General features: G+C 38.0%; 1 pseudogene; it reads right to left on the reverse strand.

Annotated features, from left to right (window-relative positions):
* Nucleotides 1-1,187: 1,187 nt before the first annotated feature.
* On the reverse strand, nucleotides 1,188-7,796 carry LOC102125005 (importin subunit alpha-8-like; annotated as a pseudogene).
* Nucleotides 7,797-22,661: the final 14,865 nt, after the last annotated feature.

Consider the following 22,661-nt stretch of genomic DNA (forward strand, 5'->3'; position numbering starts at 1 on the left):
AGGGGATCCTTGTCTTGTGCCAGTTTTCAAAGGGAATGCTTCCAGCTTTTGCCTATTCAGTATGATTTGGCTGTGGGTCTGTTATAAATGGCTATTATTTTGAAATATGTTCCATCAATACCTAGTTAATGGAGAGTTTTTAGCATGAAGGATGTTGAATTTTATTGAAGGCCTTTTCTGCATCTATTGAGATAATTTTTTTTAGAAAGTATTGAACATTTTATTAATGTTAAGTTTTGAAAGCTTTATATTTGGGGTACACTAAGATATAGGACTGCTGCTGCTTAAAGAAGTTATCCTTTAGCATTACGTTGTTGTTGTGGGAAGTCAGGGACCCCGAACAGAGGGACCTGCTGGAGCCGCGGCAAAGGAACATAAATTTTGAAGATTTCATTTTAATATGGACATTTATCAGTTCCCAAATAATACCTTTATAATTTCTTATGCCTGTCCTTACTTTAATCTCTTAATCCTGTTATCTTCATAAACTGAGGATGTACGTCACCTCATGACCACTGTGATAATTGTGTTAACTGTACAAATTGATTGTAAAACATGTGTGTTTGAACAATATGAAATCAGTGCACCTTGAAAAAGAACAGAATAACAGCGATTTTTAGGTAACAAGGGAAGACAACGATAAGGTCTGACTGACTATGGGGTTGGGCAAAAAGAGCCATATATTTCTTCTTGCTGAGAGCCTATAAATGGATGTGCAAGTAGGAGAGAGATCGCTAAATTCTTTTCCTAGCAAGGAATCGTAATATTAATACCCTGGGAAAGGAATTCATTCCTTGGGAGAGGTCTATAAATGGCCTCTCTGGGAGTGTCTGTCTTATGCAATTGAGATAAGGACTGAGATATGCCCTGGTCTCCTGCAGTACCCTCAGGCTTATTAGGGTGGGGAAAAACTCCGCCCTGGTAAATTTGTGGTCAGACCGGTTCTGTGCTCTCAAACCTGTTTTCTGTTGTTTAAGATGTTTATCAAGACAATATGTGCACCGCTGAACATAGACCCTTATCAGTAGTTCTGCTTTTACCCTTTATCCTGTTCCTTCAGAAGCATGTGATCTTTGTTCTGCTTTTTGCCCTTTGAAGCATGTGATCTTTGTACCTACTCCCTGTTTTCCACCCACTCCCCTTTTGAAACCCTTAATAAAAAACTGCTGGTTTGAGGCTCAGGTGGGCATCATGGTCCTACCGATATGTGATGTCACCCCCGGCAGCCCAGCTGTAAATTTCCTCTCCTTGAACTGTCTCTCTTTATTTCTCAGCCGGCTGACACTTATGGAAAATAGAAAGAACCTATGTTGAAATATTGGGGGTGGGTTCCCCCAGTGGGTTGTTGGTTTAGGAGTTATGGAACTTGGCTATTTTTTGCTAAGCATTCATAATCTATAAATTCACAATCTTGGTTTAGGACTTGGCTCAGTAAAGTTAGGCTCTCATCTTCTTCCTCACCAAAGTGCTTCTCAATGATGTTCAAAGCAGACTGGCCAATCTAACAGTTCTCATGCAGTTGTAAAGCCTCAATTCTATTGATCCCACTGAGTTCTTCTATCCGAAAACATAGGATTTCCATCTCAGACCATTTCTCTGCCACCTGGAGGATGCAAGACATGACATCGAGGATGATGAGAACAATTTTAACATCTGGGGCAATGAGCAGATTCACCAGTGGCTCCGGGACCCCAGAGTGGAGGATCAGCTAAACCATGGTGACCCACATTGCAAAGTTAGCCACGGCCTAGACAGCCTCTTTCTGGACTTTAAATTCTCCATTTTTTTTTTTTTTTTTAGCAGAGCCACCAAGGGAGGCAAGATGTTGTAGCAAGCAGCTGCTGGGTGTGGTGAGAGGGCCCTGCCACCATATTGCTCAAGGCCTAGGTCACCTCCTTCTGGATGAAGGGCCTGTTGAAGGGTCTGGATGAAGGGCTGCAGGAGCTGGGGCAGCATGTTCAGCATGCCCACGTCAGTGGCCATCTGTTTCTGCTCATCTGTGCCTGTGATAATGTTCCCCACAGTACAGAGAGAAGGGGTCAAGACATTGAGGTCTGAGCTGGTCATGAGTGCTACAAGCCTGGGCAGGACCCCCGTGTCAACTACTTGGCTGATGCACTCTTTGTAGCCATTGGTGAGGTAGGACAGCACCCAGCAGGCTTGAGAGAACCTTGCCGTGGTGGTGCTGTGGGAGTGAGAGGGCCAGCAGCATCTGCTTCACTGCAGTTTCGCAAGGGCATGGGGTCTTCTTTTGGCACAGGTTCGACAAGGTCCAAATGATGTTCCGCAGAAATGTGATTGGTAGGGTGGGTGAAATCAGGGCCGGCAGATGTGGGATGGCATTGCTTGAGATGATGTTATCTCTGAACTCTGGGCTGTCACAGGGTATACTATCAAGAGCCCACTTTGCCTGTTCACACACAGCCACACTGGGGGAATACAGGAGCTTGATCAAGGGCTGGATGGGTCCCCCTTCTACCATAGCTCAAATCTGCTCGGAAGTCCCTGAAGCAATGTTGGTCAGGGCCTAGGCGGCCTCAAACTGCAAGCAGGGGTAAAGTGATGACTTCAGGAACTCCACCATCCTGGGAACAAGGAGTGCTTCAATGATCAATTTCAGAGGGGGGTTCTTTTCCTGGGATAGCATTTTCCTGGCTGTCTGGGTGGCCTGGAAACAAAGGACTGAATCTGAGCTATTCACACCTTTGATTATTTCACCCAGAGTGAGGCCAACTGCCACCCCTTTGGCTGGTTTTTTGGAAGCTGTGTCAGGGAAGAAGCTGGTGATATTCCTTCTCTTTAAGGTCTGTTCATCTTTCTTGGCCTTTCAGTCCTCCAGGCTGACTGCCATCCTCTGCTGTCACCTCAGAGATGTATCTTTTCCTCAGTACTTAAATTTTCTCAGCCTCTTTTCTGGAGCATCTAAGGTTGCTTTTTATCATTGGTTCTGTTTAGGTGATAAGTTATGTTTATTGATTGGTGTATGTTGAACCAGCCTTGCATCCTAGAGATGAAGTCAACTTGATTGTGATGCATAAGCTTTTTGATGTGCTGCTGGATTTGGTTTGCCCAGTATTTTATTAAAGATTTTTGCATCAGTGTTCCTCAGGAATATTGGCCTTAAGTTTCCTTTTTTTTATTGTATCTCCACCAGGTTTTGGTATCAGGATGATGCTGGCCTTAAAAAGAGTTAGGGAGAAGTCCCTCCTTTTCAATTATATGGAATAGTTTCAGAAGGAATGGTAGCAGCTCCTCTGTACCTCAGGTAGAATTTGGCTGTGAATCCATCTGGTCCTGGGCTTGTTTTGGTTCATAGGCTATTAACTACTGCCACAGTTTCAGAACTTGTTATTGGTTTATTCGGGGATTCAATTTCTTCCTAGTTCACTCTTGGGAAGGTACATTTGTCCAGCAATTTCTCCATTTCTTCAGATTTTCTAGTTTATTTGTATAGAAGTATTTATAGTATTCTCTGGTGGTTATTTGTATTTCTGTGGGGTCAGACAAATAGACCAATGGAACAGAATAGAGATCTTAGAAATAAGAGCACACATATACATCATCTGATCTTTGACAAACCTGACAAAAACAAGCAATGGGAAAAGGATTCCCTATTCAATAAATGGTCCTGGGAAAACTGGTTATCTATATGCAGAAAATTGAAACTGAACCCCTTCCTTACACCTTATAGAAAAATTAACTCAAGATGGATGAAAGACTTAAATGTAAAACCCAAAACTATAAAAACCCTAGGAGGAAAGCTAGGCAGTACCATTCAGGACATAGGCATGGGCAAAGATTTCATGACAAAAGCATCAAAAGCAATTGCAACAAAAGTGAAAATTGACAAATGGGATCTAATTAAACTAAAGAGCTTCTGCATAGCAAAAGAAACTATCATCAGAGTGAACAGACAACCCACAGAATGGGAGAAAATTTTTGCAATCTATCCGTTTGACAAACGTCTAATATCCAGAACCTACAAGGAACTCAAACAAATTTATGAGAAAAAACAAACAGCCCTATCAGGAAGTGGGAAAAGAATATGAAAGACACTTCTCAAAAGAAGATATTTATGCAGCCAACAAACATACGAAAAAAAACCCTCAACAGCACTGATCATTAGAGAAATTCAAACCAAAGCTACAATGAGATACCATCTCACACTATTCAGAATGGCAGTTATTAAAAAGTCAAGAAACAACAGATGTTGGCAAGGCTGTGGAGAAACAGGAACACTTTTACACTGTTGATGGGAATGTAAATTAGTTCAACCATTGTGGAAGACAATGTGACGATTCCTCAAAGACCTGCAACTAGAAATACCATTTGACCCAGCAATCCCATTACTGGTTATCTACCCAAATGAAAATAAATAATTATATTATAAAGATACATGCATGTGTATGTTCATTGCAGCATTATTCACAATAACAAAGACATGGAATCAACCCAAATGCCCATCAATGACAGACTGGATGAAGGAAATGTGGGACATATACACCATGGAATACTATGCAGCCATACAAAGGAATGAGATCACGTCCTTTGCATGGATGTGAATGGAGCTGGAAGCCATTATCTTCAGCAAACTAACACAGGAACAGAAAACCAGACACCTCATGTTCTCACCTATAAGTGGGAGCTGAGCAATGAGAACACATGGACACAGCGAGGGGAACAACACACACTGGGGTCTGTCAGGGGAGCGAGGGGAGGGAGAGCATCAGGATAAATAGCTAGTGAATACAGGGCTTAATATTTAGGTGATGGGTTGATAGGTGCAACAAACCACCATGGCACACGTTTACCTGTGTAGCAAACCTGCACATCTTGTATATGTATCCTGGAACTTAGAATTAAATAAAATTAAATTAAAGCAGAATTTCAAAATTTTGATGAAGTCTAATTTGTTAATTGTTTAAATGGTTCATGCTTCTTTCTCACCTAGGAATTTTTGCTATATCTAGAGTGTAAAGGTTTTCTTCCATGTTTTCTCCTGGAAATTTTGTAATTTTTGCTTGTTTAGATCTTCTCTAATATGAGTACTTAAGGCTATACATTATGCTCTAAGCTCTGCTTTAGTTTTATCCCACACATTTTGATGTTACCATTATCATTCCATTTAAAATATTTTATAATTTTCTTTCTGATGTGTTCTTTGACCCATGCATTATTAAGAGGTATATTGTTTAATTTCTAAATGTTTGGGAATTTTCCTTATATCTTCCTGTTATTGATTTCTAATTTAATTATCTTGTAACAGAACATACTCTATATGATTTCAATCTGATTAAATTTCCTTGTGGCCCAGAAAATGGTCTATTTTGGTTACTATTGTGAATGTACTTGAAAAGGATGTTTATTCTTTTTTTTGAATATTATATTCTATACATTTATCAATTGGGTCCAGTTGGTTGTATTTTTCAAGTCTTCTGTGTCTGTACTGATTTTTTTTGTGTACTCGTTTTATTAACTAATGAAAAAAACTGTTGAAGCTCCCAATTGTATTTGTGGATTTCTTTACTTTCCTTTCAGTTCTATCAGCCTTTTCCTTGGATATTTTGAATCTCTGTTACAGGATACACACACATTTAGGACTGTTATATCTTTTTGATATGTTTACCCCTTTATCATTATGAAGTTTACCTCCTATTCTTGGTAATATTCCTTGTTCTGAACTATACTTTGTCTGATGTTATCCATTCCAATTTTTTTTTACAATGAATTTTTGCAGAGTATATCTTATTTTGTCCTTTTATCTGTAATCTACTTCTTGTAGTCTACTCTGATAATCTGTTTTAATTAGAAAGTTCAGACCATTTACATTTAATGTGATTATTGATATGGTTGAATTTAAAACTACTATTTTGATACCTGTTTTTTATTTGCCCCATCTGTTCTTTGTTCCTTTTTTCCTCTTATTTTTTTTTGGGGGGGGGTCAGTTGAGCATTTTATAATATTTCAGTTTATCTCCACTATTGCTTATTAGTCATACTTAGGTTTTTGCTTTTGTGTTTTAAAGGTTATTTTTGATTCTTGAATGCGCATCCTTTGCTTATTAACTTCTACTGTGGGTGACAGGGTTTGCTACCTTTCCCCGACTGACTTAAGGCCTTTGTTCCACAGAAGAGGAGGAGCCAGATGGGTTTTGTGCCTTTTTCACTTTACTGATGGAGGCCCTCTTCTCCTGCCCTGCCCCAAATATTTCTCATGTCCACTTGTCGTTCTTCTCCACACACCCCCATTGGAGGTATGTGGAGAAGAACTGCAAGTGGGCATAAACCTCCTTCATGTCTGAAACTCCCAGGGCTCTATGATGTCCTACTAGCCCAAACGAGGCCTAGCAACTTAAAATTTTAAACTGAATTCGTCTTACCCACTTCTATGATGTTCAGTATCTCTTCCCCCAGTACTCTGCCACAATTAAGCCAGTGCTTGTATCACCTTGGAGGCTCTTATCTTTCCTTGGCTTTCAGTCTATTTGGTTGCTCTTTACATCAGCTCTCTAATGAGATTAAGAAATATTCTGATTCTATAGTTCATACATTTTTCTTGTACTTGGGACAGGAATGATACCTTCCCAGCTAAACACTATGCAGAAACAAAACTCTTGCAATAAGCTTTTATGCAGGCATTAGTCATGGAAAAGCTGAGAAGCCAAACAGGGGTTGGTGAGCAACTCAGAGACTAGCAACATTAGATAGATTAGGCTGGAGAGAAAAAGAGAAGAGGTGCTGGTAAGCCCAGTAGCTAGGTTAATCCTGCAGAACCTAGGACCATGGAAGCTTGTCTGTCAGGAGCTGGAGCCATGGAAGAAACATAGACATCACTTAAGATGTCACCTGAGGCATAGAAGGAAGGAGGAAAATATTCTGTCTTTTCCTCTTCACATTCAGTTTCCTGACAGTGTTTTCCATTAGTCAAACTAGCTATCTCCAACAGACATGGAAACTTGGAGAATATAGCATGCAGACAACAGATAACACCCTTATTAGAAGAGAGCAGGAAAAGAATAAAACATAGAGCTGAGGCCAATCACAGGTGTTTATCCTCTATTTCTGAATGATGTGTTTATGTTTCCCCATATTGATTTTCCAATTTTAGACATTATCTGTTATTGACTTCCTGACATAGAAAATTTGGTTCTCTTCCATTACTCCTCTCTTCCCCAACCCTAAACTTCCACTATCTTGCAAATATTATTTATATTGCAAATTTTTGTCTAAAAATAATGAGTGCTACATTATTATAAGTACATATGTAGATGTTGTCCACTGCTGAATAATGTAATATAGTATATTAAAATGTTGTTTTAGCTAGGTGCAGTGGCTCATGCCTGTAATCCCATTATTTTGGGAGGCCAAGGCAGGAGGCCTGCTTATGCCTGAAAGTTTGAGACCAGCCTGGGCAACATAGTGAGATCTTGTTTCTACAAATAATAATAATGATAATAAATTAGCCAGGCATGGTGACATGTGCCTGTGGTCCCAGCTACTTGAGAGGCTGACATGGGAGGATCGCATGAGCCTGGGAGGTCAAGGCTGCAGTGAGCTGTGATCATGCCACTTGTACTTCAGCGTGGGTGACAGAGTGAGACCCTGTCTCAAAATAAAAGTTGCTTTAATGTGGTAAAATGCACATAATATAAAACTTACCATCTTAATAATTTTTAAGTGTACACTTCAGTAGGGTAAGTATATTCAGTTTGTTGTCCAACCAATCTCCAGAATTTTTTCATACCTGTTAAACGACTTTCCATTTTCCCCTCACCCGAGCCCCTGGGAACAACCATTCTACTTTCTATTTTTTTGAATTTGACTTCCCTACAGATATCTCATGTAAGTTGAGTCATATGATTTTTGCCTTTTTGTGACTGACTTGTTTCACTTAATTAATGTCCTCAAGATTCATCCAGGTTGTAGCATGTGTCAGAATTTCCTTCCTCTCTAAGGCTTGATAATATTTCATTGTATTACATACCATATTTTGTTTATCCATTCATCCATCAATGGATGTTTGGGTTGCTTTTACTTTTGGTTATCGTGAATAATGCTGTTATGAACATGGGTGTATAAATATCCCTGAGACCCTAACTGCAAATCTTTTCACTAAATATCCAGAAGTAGAGTTTTTGATTCATATGGTATTTCTATTTTTAATTTTTTGAGGAACCATCATACTGTTTTTCATAGCAGCTGTACCATTTTACCACCAAAAGTTCATAAGAGTGCAGATGTCTCCACATCCTCACCAATATCTATTTTCTTTCTTTCTTTATTTTTCAATAGCAGCCATTCTAATGGCTGGGAGGCAATACCTCACTGTGGCTTTGATTTTCGTTTCCAAAATTATTAATAACATTGAGCATATTTTCATATGCTTATTGGCCATTTGTATATCTTATTTGGAGAAATATCTATTCAATTCCTTTGCTGGGCTTTTCTATTTCTGCAAAAAAAATCATTGGGATTTTGATAGGAATTGCGTTGAATCTGTAGATCACTTTGTAGAGTATTGACATCTTATTATATTAAGTCTTCCAATCTATAAACACAGGATATCTTTCTTTCTTTCTTTTTTTTTTTGAGACAGAGTCTCGCTGTGTCTCCCAGGCTGGAGTGCAGTGGCGTGATCTCGGCTCACTGCAAGCTCCGCCTCCCGGGTTCACGCCATTCTCCCGCCTCAGCCTCCCAAGTAGCTGAGACTACAGGCGCCCCCACCACGCCCGGCTAGTTTTTTGTATTTTTAGTAGAGACGGGGTTTCACCATGTTAGCCAGGATAGTCTCGATCTCCTGACCTCGTGATCCACCCGCCTCGGCCTCCCAAAGTGCTGGGATTACAGGCTTGAGCCACCGCGCCCGGCCTAGGATATCTTTCCATTTATTTGTGTCTGCCTTAATTTCTTTCAGTGACATTTTGTAATTTTCAGTGTGCAAGTCTTTTGGCTTGCTTATTCTGAATATTTTATTCTTTTTGATTCTACCATAAATGGAATTATTTTCTTAATTTCCTTTTCAGATTATTCATTGTTAGTGTGTAGAAATATAGCTTTTTTGTGTGTTTTGATTTTGAATCCTGTAACTTTGTTGAACTTGTTTATTATTTCTAACAGGTTTTTTTTGTGGCATCCTTAAGGTTTTCTACATACAAGATTCTGTTGTTTATGAATAGAGATAATTTTAATTCTTCTTTTTGGATGCTTTTAATTTCTTTTTCTTGACTAATTGTTCTGGCTAAGACTTCTAGCACTATGTTGAATAGAAGTGTTGAAAGTGAGCATTCTTGTCTAGTTCCTGATCTTGTGGGAAAGCTTTCAGTCTTTCACCTTGACTATGATAGCCGTGGACTTTTCCTAGGTGGCCTTTATTGTGTTGAGGTAGTTTTGTTGAGTGATTTTTTTTCATTCTTAAAGGTTATTGAATTTCACTAAATACACATTCCAATATTTTAAAGACAATTTTTTTTTACTCTGAAGTTTAAAATTGTTTGCCTGATTTTCTATGTACCTATCACCAATTTTTAATCCCGAAATGCTCCAACAGATCAATGAATTACTTATCAAAACAGTCAAACACATCAGGTAATCTATCAATTAATTTTTTCCCCTGATGACTTTGCCTCTGATGCCCTCTATTCTATAGGCAGAACTGGTTGCTCTGAAGGCTGAGCCCTCTCAGCTGTTATACTGGGACTTCACTTTAGCACCATCCAGGGAATTCTTTTTGCCTGTCACCTATTTGAATCTCCTGTTTCCTCTATCCCCTATCTTATTCTTTATTTTGATAGAGCATAATTTATAGTAACTTTCTTTATTATTATCCATGATGGGTAGTTTGGTTGGGCACAGAATTTCAGGTTGAAAATATTTTTCCCTTAATATTTTGAAGACATCAGTCTCTTCTAGTTTCCAAAGACAAGTCTTAGACATTGTCCGATGTTTGGGCAGTTTATTCTGGAAGTGCTCTTACAAGACAGATAGCGGGAGCAGACTGGTGGCATGGGCCAGAGAGCGTCAGAAGTCAGATGACTGGGAGAGTCTCCATCTGGGGACCATTCTCAGAGTTTGGGGGATTCTTTCTCCTTTTTCATACCTGTATTCAGTCCAGGTCAGTTGCCAGGTATTCCTTTTATAAAGGAAGTATTAGTTATTCTTGTGAGGGTAAGCATTGTTTTAAGGTTGCGTCTATGTTGAGTGGTCTTGTCCCCAGGGCAACCAGCATTTTTAGGTCTCATTGTCATAGAGACCCAGTAATTACCAGGCCATGGTTGGAAATCTTAGGCCAGGTTGCACCATACTGCTAAGTGAACATATAGTGTAGACCCTGTGAGGTACTTGAGAGGGCCTTTTGGCCATCATTAATCTTATAGCAACAATATGTCTCTTATAGTATACACATAATGTAATTTTGAGATGTTTAATGATACACTGATGCAAATCATTTTCTTCTATCCGAAAACTTTAGGTCTTTTCTTTCTCCCCTGCCTACTGAAGAATTACCATAACATGCCTTGGTGAGAGTCATTTTTATTCATTTTGCTGTGTACTGTGTGGACCTTTTCAAACTGGCACTCACGTCCTTCAGGTCTGGGATTTTTTGACATGCATGCTATTTTTTGAAAATATTCTCTTGCCCATTTCTTCTGTTTTCTTTTTCTGGAACTCTTACTAATTAAATTGGATGCAAAACTTCCTCTAACTTTCTTTTTTTCCTACCACTATTTTCCACTTCTTTGTCTTTTTTGCTTTTACTTTCTAGGAGATTTCCTTAACTTTATCTTCTAATTGTGGGATTTAATTTAAAAAGTATATATCTATACTTTAATTTTAAAGAGCTCCTTTTCTTGAAATGTCCCTTTTTAATAGACTTCTGTTTTTATGAAGGTAATGCTTTATTATCTCACTGATTTTTGCCCCTGGTCTAATGCCTTAAATTTATTTTTCTTGTATTTATACTGACTAGGCCTGCCAATACAATATTATTATTATTATTAATTTTAAATTAAATAAAATTATATATATTTATGTATACAATATGTTTTGAAATATGTGTACATTGTGGAATGGCTAAATTTAGATAATTAACTTGCATTTATCACATGCATTTTTGTGTGCAATGAGAACACTTAAAATTAGCAATCAAGTATACAATATATTGTTATTTATTATAGTCACAATGTCGTACAATAGAGCTCTTGAACTCATTCTTCCCGTCTAACTGAATTTTATATTCTTTGACCAACACCTCTGTAAACCCTCATCTCTCCACATTCCCAGCCCCTCGTAACTACTACTCTACTTTCTGCTTCTATGAGCTCAACTTTTTAGATTCCTGTAAGTGAAATAATGTGGTATTTGTCATTCTGTGCCTGATTTAGCATCGTGCCCTCCAGATTCGTCTGTATTCAGGCACCTGTTCTTCTTCAGACTCTGACTGAATGGGCTGGTGGAGTTCATTGGGGTCCTGTCTATTCCTTATGAAGATTGTCAGACAATCCTCTTGGTTTCAGACCAACTTAAACTATTGGACTCAGTGATATCTGGTTTATTCAATTCTTGAGAATTTTCAAGATTCTGTAACTTCTTAACCTTTTGGCATATAATTAGCTTACTTCTTATTAGAGATCCTATTATAGATTCAAGCTTCATTTGTCTTTGGTCTATTAGGCTGCTTCTCATTTATTGCTTTTCAGTTTCTAGATTTTGTTAAGATCTCTCATATGCTGTCATTATTTCTCTTTTTTGTGGATTTATAGTTTTAAATTCCTTTTCCTTTTATTTTAGTGGGATTTCAGAAGGTTACAAGGAAAAAACAATTATACTCAGTCTACCAAGCTTACCCATAAATTTATGTTAATTAATAATTCTATTTTAATTGAGAAAAATAGAAATAAAAGAAATGATTAGTGAAGTTATAACTGGGTTAATTTATTTGCTGGGTAATTCAACTTAAAAATAATTTTTTTATTAATAGTAAAGTGATGAACAAAAATGAACATATTGCTTAAGCTATTAGATATTTCACTTTACATTTTCTTTTCATGATTTTAAAGATCATAATGACAACAAAAATTATAGTACAAAGGAAAAATGCAGACTACAAATTTGTAAATACTGCTTGATCACAAATATGTAAATCCTGAGTTTCAGGATGAAAAGACAGATTTTATTTTCCCTTTGTACACCAATAAAAATAGTTATTATAAATATTCTTTACTTTTCATTTGTTGTATTCAGGGTGCTTTGATGTTTACCAGTGGTCATTTTGAGCCCATAAAATGGTAAGAAATAACTCTGAATGGGAGCATGGAAAAAGGAGAACAAAGAAACAGGCTAGACGCCACAGAAAACTCTGGACTCCGAGATAGGCAAGCAGCTTTTGAAGTGGTCCTTGACATTTTTCCAGGCCATGTTGGGAGTGGGCATCTCTGGAACTGTGTATGTGGGAGGAAGGGTATTTTTTTCTCCTTGTAGTTTTTTGTGTTCTCCAAATTTTCTATAAAAATCATCTATTAACTGCCAGTGGGGAGTTCAAGAGATGTTCAATAGATGGGGTCAACAGGTTGCAGATGTGTGTAGGACATAAAGAAGAGGAAGAAGGACCCTGAGTTCTGGGCAGGCAAGGGATGTAGTGCTCTGAACTGGCCAATGTAGTTCCTTCTAAGGGAGCTATCCCTGCTTCCAGTCCCTAACAGAAGAGAGGCCATAGGTGCACCTATGATCCCACTAGCCTTCGGCGTAGTTGATTAGAATAGGTATGAGCTTTGGCCCAGGACTGAACTTTGACAAATTTCTTTGACACTCCTCTCTTTGAAAAGTGAATCTATCTCCCCCAACTCCTTGATTCTAAGCTGAGTTTATGAGCAGCTGACTGGTAAGAGTATGGTGGAAATGATGCCAAGTGACTTACAAGACTAGGTCAAAAAAGGCAATGCATCTTTCGCTTGGCTCATTGGAACAGTCACGTTGGAACCTTGAGCCACCATGTAAGAATTTCTGTCATCTGAGGCCATCATCCTGAGATGAAGCCCAAAGTAGTGTACATGGAGAGACCCTGAAGAGAGCCCTTGAAACCTCAGAGGAAAGGGAGGTGCCTAGCCAGCCCCCAGCTGCTTCAGCAGTTATAGTCTTCCAGCTCCAGGCTTTGACTACAGCTATGTGGCAGACTCTGAACCAAAACTACCTGGCTGAATGCCTCTCAAATCCTTGACTCCCAGAAACAGGAAAAAAACAAAAACAAAAACAAAAACAAAAACAACAACAACAACAAAAAAAGAAGATCGTTGTTTTAAACCACTGAAGTGTGTAGTTTTGGGACACAGCTATAGGTAATTGACTTACGGTACCAAAATATTTTCCAGCTGTCTACTACTATATAACCAACTATCCCAGAACTTAGGGTATAAAGCATGCATTTTATTATGCTCACATATGCTGTATGACAAGAATTCAGATAGGTACAATCAGCATGGCTTGTCGCTGCTCCACGATATCTGATGCATCAGCTGGAAAGACTCAAAGGCTGGGAGTGATCGACTGGGGACTAGTGTCCTCTGCAGATAGCTTTACTCACACATTTCTGGTGGTTGATGCTGGCTGTTTTCTGGGAGCTCCACTGGAACAGTCAGCCATAGCCCCTACCTGGCCTCTTTGTGTGACCTGGGCTTCTTCACAGCTGGTGGTCAGATTCCAAGAGCAGGCTGCTGGTGTCTTAAGGCCTAATCCTGGAAATCTGCCCACTGCCACTTCTATTGTATTCACATAGTCCAGATTCAAGGGGAGGAGACATGAACCCTGTCTCTGGATGGGAGAAATGTCAAAGATTTTTGTGTATATTTTAAAAACTGTCACACAGCCCATAGGTTAGGCAGTGATCTGAAACATGGTCTGGCTCAGAAAGATGAACTGGGTTAATTTTCTCTTTTTCAAAAATTTGAACTAATGAATACAAAGGAACAATTTAGTTAGAAGTGGTGGGTGGAGATGAAAAAATATCATGAAGTATTTTTTCAAGGCCATGGTAAGTCCAGGTTATAAAGATTCAGGAACTATGAGAAAGCAAAACAGCTATGGAGTAGAAATACAATGAAGAGAAAAGGAGAAATGGAATGAAAGAAAATTCACGTAGTCCTGGAGAGAGATCATGACAAGGCAGGGAGCCTCTAGAATGCCTAACTCTTTCTGACAGTTCCTATTCAGTTCCCATTCATTTGTTGTTTTTGACACTGATCTTACTTTTCTTACCCATTTTTCTAGGTCACAGTCAATACCAATGACCTATATGGCAATAGGACATGCTGAAATGAGCGGGGCTAGGCAGCAGGTTTCTTCAGTCCTCAGAATTTTTACTGACATGGTGAGAGCCACATTAGAGAGAAAGAGAAATAACTGTGTGAAGCAGTTGCTGCTGAGTAGTAAGAAAGAGCCACTGTGTGCTTATTACTGCCTCTGAGCTTGATTATTACAGGCTGGGAAGAGGTGTAGGAAGTGGGAGCAAGAAGAGAAAATAACTTCACTGTTTCCAAAGATGTATTGTTTTATAATACACATTGAAATGGAAATGGATAACAGTAGAGATATGGTTTTATCCAACTGTAGGAATTATTTTCACAAATAAGAGAATGAACAAAATTTCAAAATACGTTTGGCCAATAGATTTCCCCTGAAATTTGAGAACCCTTATCTGGTGGACATTTGCCACATGATTACTAAATTTAGTGGCATACTTTTTTTTTTTTTTTTTTTTCGTGAGACGGAGTCTCGCTCTGTCACCCAGGTGGAGTGCAGTGGTGCGATCTTGGCTCACTGCAACCTCTGCCTCCCGGGTTCAAGCGATTCTCCAGCCTTGGTCTCTTGAGTAGCTGGGACTACAGGCATGCATAGTGGCATACTCTTTTAATAGAAACATTTGTTTTCCTAGAAACTAGGGCCAAGCATGGTGGCTTATGGTCGTAATCCTAGCACTTTGGGAGGCACAGGCAGAAGGATTGCTAGAGCACGAAGGTTGAGACTGTAGTGAGCTGTGATTGCAGCACTGCACTCCAGACTGGATGACAGAGCGAGACCTGACTCAAGAAGAGGAAAAAAAAAAAAAAAAAAAAAAAAGGAAGGAAGAAAAAAAGAAAGAAACTAGCTGTTTTCCTGATGTCTTAAATAGGGGCATTTTGATTTTATCTACTGCTATATACTGATTTTTCTCTTCTAAATAAATAGTAGGCAGTCATTAAAGTACCACTATCAAAAAAGTGTTGACGCCAAAGATATCATTATTTTATTAGAATGGAGAATTCTGGGGCGGTGGCTCAAGCCTGTAATCCCAGCACTTTGGGAGGCCGAGACGGGTGGATCAGGAGGTCAGGAGATCGAGACCATCCTGGCTAACACGGTGAAACCCCGTCTCTACCAAAAAATACAAAAAACTAGCCGGGCAAGGTGGCGGGCGCCTGTAGTCCCAGCTACTCGGGAGGCTGAGGCAGGAGAATGGCGTGAACCCCGGAGGCGGAGCTTGCAGTGAGTTGAGATCTGGCCACTACACTCCAGCCTGGGCGACAGAGCGAGACTCCGTCTCAAAAAAAAAAAAGAATGGAGAATTCTGGGTTGTGAATAATACTGATATGTATATTTTTCTTATCGGGCTTGCTCGCTCTTTCCTTCCCTTTCCCTTTCCCTTTCCTTCTCTTCTTCTTTTTTTTTCCTTTTACCAAAGACTCACTTAAAATTCTGCCAATAAAGTAGTGTTTCGAGCTGCTCTTGCTATGACAGAGAGGATACAATGTGAAGTCAAGTTAGGGGAAGGTTATACCTACTTACAAGGGTCATTCTTTGAAAAACACTTGGGTTTTTACTCTTTTATACCGTAACACACTAACATTTAATACCTATTGTAGTTATTTAACCTAATAACAGTACCAAATATATAATGGATCTTTCTCCCGTAGGAGGAACATAGAATAATAATGCTTTAATTTTGTATGTCTCTGTTCTCTAATGGCAGGCTGTCATTTTCTATAATTTACCAGAGATTATGAACAATGTGTGTAGGCTGAGTGTAGTTGCTTAGTAACCACTTTTTAAAACTTTCTTAAATGTAATTGCCTCTCTGCCAGGGAAACATTGATTCAACAAATTTGCGTTGAACTACTTCCTAAGCAACTCAACATATTAAATATCCCTGTGCTTTTTATTTCAAATTATTTGCCTTTTAAATTCTGTTAAGGTAAGCCACCTTTGTTATGATCATTATTTCTCTTTGAACAAAGTGAGACTTCCAAATGATTATCTGTACATTGTCATATTCCCTACTGTTTTTCTGTATCTCTGTTCTTATTGCTTTTTTAGAGTTGAGGATAGAAACTTGCAAAAAATCATGAAAATCCCCAGTTTCTCTCTGAATAATTCTAAATGCTTTCAAATACCACCAGTCTGGGGTTTGTTTAAACCTGTATATCAAAATTTGCATCATATGAATGTTCTCTTGGCTTCTGTCTCTGATTTCACCTCTTTCTGTCAATCAAGCATCTATATTGCTCTTAAGAAAATGTGAACTGCATTGAGGACACCTTACCCATAACTTCACTTTTTATGGTTGTGTCTACCCATGCACACTGACTTGCAGGGGGAAAGGGTTAAAAGGCAAACTTCAGTGGAATGTCTATTGTTGATATTTCAAATCATTAATTGCTTTGCCATTTCAAGTCCAACTTGTATAGCTGCCTACATTTTCTCGTTTGGCAGAAAGTTCTGTTGATATAGGAATAGTTCACAGCAGATAACAAAGTTGACTTCCTCTTTGATTCTAAGTTTGAGGTAAGTGTAAGATAGAAGAGACCAGAAATAGGTTTGAGGAACTGAAAAGCATGTTTGTATTTCTGTCCCCAATCCCCAGACTTAGTAAATGACCTCCAAGCTAGAGGATAGGAGATTTTAGAGAAAGAAAAAAAGGAAATGAAGCAATGTAATGATCGCACTCTCTGAACTCCGCCTATATACCTGTCTCCACCCTATAAAATCTTCCTTAAGTCTTAGGATCTTAGAGAGGAAAGTCGCAGGTATGATCTAGAACAATAGCAAGACGGAGAGAAAAGCCCTGCTCCATGCCAGCTTAGCAAAATGGGAGGTGGTATATATGAAAAAAAAAAGTGAACCAGATAAAACACCCTCTCCTCAGCTTTTCCCATGGATCTGGAATCCAATTTTTCCTGGGGATCCAGCATGGGGACACAGAAGTTGTCTAAGAGTAGTAGCTGGAAAGCCTCCCAGGAGGTCACCCATTGGTCTGAGAAGGTCTTCACTGAAAGAATGCTGCATGCACTTCTAGTCATGGTCCAGACAGAGCGTGGAACTGAATCCAGAGGACTGGCAGCACCAGAAGGCAAAGAAGAGCCTGTGGCCAAGAGCTCTGAGCCCTGCTCAAGGTCACATATACCACTTGAAACAAGAGGGCAGGCAAGTTATATCAGTAGTAGACACTGGCAGAGACAGGACCTTAGAGCCTTAGAGTAGCTACGTATATTCTACCAAAGCCACAATGCTCCCAAAGGCTTCCCTAGGACTCAGAAACTGCCCTGGGAAGAAGGATGAAGGAAGACAGAACATTCAGCTCACTAAAATTTAAGCTGGTAAATGACTTGATTACAAGTCAGAATTGATTGAGATGAGAATCACTGCTGGACTGAGAAATCTCAAAAGTACTTGTTTTAAGTCATCTGCCATTAGAAAGTCCACAGAAACAACTCTGAGTTATACGAATAAAGCAATTGAACATGTTTGCACTGTTTAATTCATACCTGTGTGGGTCAGCCTGGTTGTGTCTCAAGACAGGAGGGGTTGGGGGGTATGCATGGGAGGGTACAGAGGAACTGGTAAGTCTGACTGTATTGGAGTATATATCCTATATGGGTCAGTCTGGTGATAGGATCAAGAATAGGCTACCTGGACACAGGCAGCTGTGGTTTGAATCCCGGCTCTATCAATTACCAGTTTTGTGTTTTAGGGCAAATTCTTCAATCTGCTGAATCTGACTTTCCTCATCTGTAGAAATATGATAATATTCAACTCCATATGGTTGTGAGGTTTTGAGATAATATACATTAAATATTTGGCACATAGTGCCTAGAATATAATGACAATGTATCATATCCTTGACCTCCAGCGCTCTTCCCTCCTCCCCACCCCTACCAGCTCCTTCTACCTGCCTGTATGCAGGAAAGAAGTCTCTGAGTGGGTAGAACTGTATCTTATTCACTTCTGTTTTCATAGTGTCTGGCACATAGTAGGTTCCCAATAAATAGTCGTTGAGTGAATAAGTTGGGGTGGAACTCTAGGAAGACAGCTGGGAGTATTAAAGCAGGTTCTACATGTGAGGTAAGTCCCAGATGTAAGGATAAAGCTTAGTGGAGTGAACAGAAGAGTAGGTAGTTACAAATGCTAGGCTTCAGGCAAGCAGGTTTTGATCAGGGTGAGATAAACAGAACACAATTACACATACACCTATTTACAATAGAGAAGGAACAGAAATCTATGGTCTGTATACACAAAAAACCCTGCGCTATAAAGGAATACCTTTATAGACCACTGGTTGTGTTTTCCAACAGTGTGGTATACATTTGTGGGGAAGTGCCCATGTGTATGTTAGTGTGTATTTCTGAATGTGTATAAAATACTTGGCCTAGATTTTTCAATCTTACCTGAGTTCTTTGATCAACCTTTCTATCATCTATCTTATGCAAACTGAGTTTTTTCTGTATTAAAAATGTAAATAGAATTTAACTACATCACAAGGTCAGTATTAATGCTTTATGATTCTCTAAGAGCTTGTGAAGATGAAGAAAGTGTTAAACGATTTGAATTTGAAATTTCAAGATCACTGTAGGTTTTTAGAATACAATAAACCCTTAGACCTGGCTCGTTTATAAAATGAGTAACAGACTTGACCTTGGAATAAGAGCAAACTCTTAAAGATAATGGGATTAGGACATAGTATGCCTTTCCTCTTTTTTTTCTTTTCTTTTTTTTAAAATAAGAAACTTTTAAAATCTCATGTTTATAGTTTTTATTATTTTTATCATAACTGCTTAGCATGATGGCTAATGGTTTTCTGAAGGAAGAATTTTGTATTTCTAATTTTTGAAGAGATTTACTGTCTTCAACATGGTAAATGATGCTGTTTAATTCTGTTTTCCTTGAAACTCTTCATTTGATTTCATAGTTTTAGGTATAAAAGGAATGTCATACATACAAAATTATCTTCCTTAATATTATGACATTCTCATCAAGCTGTTCATAAGCAGATTTAGCAGAGAAAAATTAGATGTTAGACCAACAAATGACTATTAGGTACTTATTTCTGTGCAGAATGATTTACTAAATCACATATGCTCTGAATTAAAATGTATACACACACTGTTCCCGTGATTGGTGTGATCATGTTTTTCACTTCTGAGGCAAGTTAATTTTCTATCAATTTGTGTTACATATTTGCAAAAAAAAAAAAATCACAAAATGTTCTTATTAGGATTTTAAGCTTTGAAACTATGGCTTCTTTTTCTTTCTAATAAACAACATGAAATTAGATTTGTGAGTGGACTATTGCTTTTCATTTTTAGGAAACAAAATGACCGATTTGTTACTATGACTACCTAATGTCATAGGTAGGTTGTGACTATCTAGGTCAGTGGCATGGGTGGTAAGAAGAATTTGCCAAGACAGTTTTAGGTTAGGAAAGGAAAACTTATTAGAGAAGATATGAAAATACATTGTAAGGGTGCAACAAACAGGTCAGCAAGAAAGGAGCTGACTGCAAGGAGAAAAAGGCTTGCTGGGGATTTTAGAGAATGGTGCTATGCTGTGTGCTGAAGAGGGCTTTGTACTAATAATGCCAGTGTTGCAGTGAGCTAACTTGGATTTTTCTGTCAGCGGAGGGGCTGGTGATAAGTCGGGCACAGGAAGATTGTGAGTTATTTGCACAGGAGGGCTATGTGTCCTGGATCATGAAGAAAGGCAGACTCATAGCTTATCTGCTTTCTCCTTTTGCTTTGCCCTGTTCCCACCAGCCTAACTCCTTTTCCCTAAATAGGACTCCACACCTAATACTGGTCAGAATTTAATTGTTAAATCCCAGGATGGCACACAAATTGGTATTCAGTTTTGATGGAGTCATTGGCTCCAGTTTCAGCTATACAGGATGACCCAGCAAAATTCAGCAGAAATTATCATCTAACAGTAGCTCATTCTTTTTTAGTGGAATCTCTTAAAAGATTTTCATCAGCTAGATGATATTTTCAATATTAGCCACTAGCAGAACTGTTCTGCTAGTAAGTACAGTTCTGCTATGTGCATAGCTGAACTATGTTCTGCTAGTAAATACAGAGTCCAGTTTTTGAGTTTATGTATGTCTGAATCCAAAAGACCATATTCTTTTCTTAAGGCTACTTTAGGAAATAGCTGGTATAGGCAGTTCCACTTCAGGCTAGGATGTGAAAAGTTGTGGATGGCTTTTTCTCCCATGGTAACACCATGAAAAATCCGGACAACATACAACTTACATGTACCTGTGGGATTTTTGAAGACTGTTGGATGTACATAAGCCTTTACAAAGTGATTACAAGAAAGAAAAGTCCTTCATAAGTGAGCAGTATGCTGTGGCAACTTCTGGGTGGAAACATTGGATCTTAATACAGGCAGGAGGAGGAGAAAGTGCCAAAACTCAAGAGACTTGACTGATTTCAACAGAAGCACTGGTGAAGGAATGGCAAGTAAAAGTCAATTTACCACTGCATGTTCTCACTCATACATGGGAGTTGATCAATTAGAACACATGGACACAGGGAGGGGACCATCACACACACCAGGGCCTGTCATGAGATGGGAGGGATAGCATTAGGAGAACTATCTAATATAGATGACGAGTTGATGGGTGCAGCAAATCACCATGGCGCATATATATACCTATGTAACAAACCTGCACGTTCTGCACATGTACCCCAGAACTTAAAGTATAATAATTTAAAAAGTCAATTTACCCCAAGTTAAATAAATACACAAAAAATTATAAACTGATAAGAAGAAAGATGAATAAAAAGTCCTAAAGGTTGCCAGAGGGGGAAAAAAGATGTAGCACATACAGATGAGAATTATGACTGACTTAACACAGGAAACAATGCAAGGTAAAAAGATAATGGAATGACATATTTAAAACACTACAAAAAACACTTTTCGATCTATAATTTCAATATGTAAAAATATTCTTCAAACATAAAGGCAAAATGAAGACATTTTCAGAAAAATGAAAGCTGAGAGAATATTTCACCTATAGATCTTCACTATAAGAACTGCCTAAGGCAAGTTTTCAGTTGAAGAGCACTGGTATCAGTAGAAAGCTTGGATCTACAATAATAAGTGAGGAGTGCCATAAAAATAAAACAAGTAATAAATACACAACAATTTAAAAACTTACCTTAGTTTTCAAAAGACATTTGACTAAGACAAAATTAGCATAAATACATAATAAATATATCAAAAAGAGAGGAAGTGATAAATAGAAATATACATACTGTCACAAGTTCTTAATGCTATATGTGAAGAGATGTAATATTAATTCCATGTAAACTGTGATAAGTATGCACACAGCAACAACTAGAAATAAACCAAAGAGATACAGGCAAAAAGTCAAAAAAGGGCATAACACTGAATACTAGAAATTATTTGAATATGAAGTAAATATTCCTACCTAAACTATCAAGAATTTAAAAATTGATACATGTATTAAAGAAAAAGTTATTTTTCTATTTTTTAAAATATTGCAAATTAATTATCAAATGAAGAGGCAATCAATAATCAAGTAGTTGAAAATGTAGGGTAAAAGTATTATAGAAGTGTGTCAGCAAATTAATTTACATTAAGTTCTTTTCCTAAATTTTCTAAAGACTAAGTCTTTGAGACCATTTGTCAGTCTTTAAAAAATTTTTTTAAAACTCTATTCAGGTAAAATGTAAATAAAATAAAAACAAACTCTTAAAATTGCATGTTTTAAATGTGCAGTTTGATGAGCTTTTACAGATATATATATATATATTACCACAATTAAAATATAGAATGCATCTACCACCAAAAAAAAAAAAAAGAAAAAAACCTCCTCTTTTTCCTTTGGAGTCAGTCCCCACCCAACCTTGCAACTGTAGATCTACATCCTTTCTCAATAGGTTTGATTCTCCTTTTAAAAATTTGCTATAAATCAAAGAATGGTGTATTTACTCTTTTTTTCTGAATTCTTTCATTCAGCACAATGTTTTGAGATTCATAGACATTTTTACGCTTGTATGTACTTCATTTCTTTTTATTGTTGAGTAGTATTCTATGATATGAACATACCACTTATTTATATCAATTCACCTATTTATGGATATTTGGGTTGTTTCCTGTTTGGGGATCTTGTGGATGAAGCTGCAAAGAACATTCATATACAAGTCATTTTGTGGACAAATGTTTTCACTATTTAAAGGTAAAATACCTAGGACTGAAATGTCTGGGTTGTATGGTAAATGTATGTTTTTGTATAAAAACTGTCAAACTATTTCATTGTATATTTCTTTAAATTTGCATTTCCCTGGTGACATCTTTTCATATTGGTCATTCAAGTATCTTCTTTTGTGATGTGCCTC

Source organism: Macaca fascicularis, chromosome 6, assembly GCF_037993035.2.
Source record: "Macaca fascicularis isolate 582-1 chromosome 6, T2T-MFA8v1.1".
Classification (NCBI taxonomy): Eukaryota; Metazoa; Chordata; class Mammalia; order Primates; family Cercopithecidae; genus Macaca; species Macaca fascicularis.